Genomic DNA, 1,704 nt, shown 5'->3' with positions numbered 1-1,704 from the left:
GTTTGAGTGAAAAAACGAAAATGCGAGAAAAATTGCAATCCCTACCGCGTAATAGTGCACCTACACGCCTTCATCGACGTTGTTTTTTGACCGGAAGACCTAGAGCTAACTATCGACATTTTGGGCTATCCGGACACGTACTTCGAGAAATGGTTTATGAGTGTTTGTTACCGGGTGCAACAAGATCCAGTTGGTAAGGATAAAATACCCTTTCGTATTTGTATGGATTTCTGGAATTGATAATCATAGAGGAGCCCTCTTTACCATTCTGTATAAATGGACTATTCTATTTGTATAGATATTGGTAGAGGGGCGTATCCAACCCTCTTTTATCCACTAGTTACCCCTCTTTAGTTTAAGAGTATAGAGCAGTTTGGTAGCTCATAAGGCTCATAACCTTGGGGTTGCGGGTTCGATTCCCACTACCGGCTCCATACTCCTTCTTTATGATATATGCATGATATAATATATACATCATGCATTTGTATCTGGATTTTTTGATTTCCTAAAAGAGTTTTGGTCTAACAGTTTTTTCTCGGAAGAAGCAAAAAAATAAAAGAAAGAATAAAATATGAAAGAAAAGCGTCCATTGTCTAATGGATAGGACAGAGGTCTTCTAAACCTTTGGTATAGGTTCAAATCCTATTGGACGCAATCTTATTTCTATCTATTCTTTAAATAACTATACTAAACTAAAAACAAAGAAAACTTTTTTGCATGATTCAAATGAAAAAGCTTTCTCAACGATTCCTATTCTACTAACAAGAGTAGACATGCAAAATTTATTTGTTACTGAAGAGAAAACCGTTCCAGCTGTTCCTGAATAGCTTCCTTCAAAAGGATTTCCGCTTGCTCGGTGAATGTCTTGCTAGAAGATATAATTTCTTGGAATTGAGGTTTAGTATCTTTTAGATGTTTACGTAACTCATCCAGAAATTTATTTACCTGTTCAATTTCTAACGAATCAAGATATCCTCTTGTTCCGGTATAAATAGTAGCTATCTGCTCTTCCACTGGGAGAGGATTTGCCTGGGATTGTTTAAGCAATTCCCTTAATCGTCGACCCCTTGCCAATTGATTCTGACTTGTTTTATCGAGAGCAGAGGCGAATTGTGCAAAGGCTTGTAACTCTGCGAATTGCGCTAGTTCCAATTTTGATTTGCCAGCTACTTGTTTCATGGCTTTAATTTGAGCCGCGGATCCTACTCTGGAAACAGAAATACCCACATTAATAGCGGGTCGAATTCCGGCATTGAATAGATCCGCAGATAAGAATATTTGTCCATCTGTAATGGAGATTACATTAGTAGGAATATAGGCGGAAACGTCTCCAGATTGAGTCTCAACTATTGGTAAAGCGGTCATACTTCCTTCGCCTAAAAGAGAATTTAATTTAGCGGCTCTTTCTAAAAGGCGTGAATGCAAATAAAAAACATCCCCTGGATAAGCCTCACGGCCGGGAGGTCTTCTTAATAGAAGGGACATTTGGCGATAAGCTTGTGCCTGTTTGGAGAGATCATCATAAATTATTAAAGTATGCCGTTCGCGGTACATAAAATACTCAGCCAGGGCTGCTCCCGTATAAGGAGCGAGGTATTGTAATGTAGCAGGTGAATCCGCCATTTCAGCTACTACAATAGTGTATTCCATAGCCCCCCTCCTCATGGAAAGTAGTTACTACTTGAGCTACGGAGGATGCTCTTT

The 1,704-nt window shown here is 39.0% G+C and overlaps 1 non-coding gene across 1 annotated transcript; it reads left to right on the top strand.

Annotated features, from left to right (window-relative positions):
• The first annotated feature begins 582 nt into the window (after positions 1–582).
• Positions 583–654, top strand: TRNAR-UCU (transfer RNA arginine (anticodon UCU)). Its single transcript has one exon. It is a non-coding gene; the product is annotated as a tRNA-Arg (tRNA).
• Positions 655–1,704: the final 1,050 nt, after the last annotated feature.

This window comes from Aegilops tauschii, unplaced genomic scaffold, assembly GCF_002575655.3.
Source record: "Aegilops tauschii subsp. strangulata cultivar AL8/78 unplaced genomic scaffold, Aet v6.0 ptg001134l_obj, whole genome shotgun sequence".
Taxonomy (NCBI): Eukaryota; Viridiplantae; Streptophyta; class Magnoliopsida; order Poales; family Poaceae; genus Aegilops; species Aegilops tauschii.
This window is presented reverse-complemented; position numbering and strand designations above follow the sequence as displayed.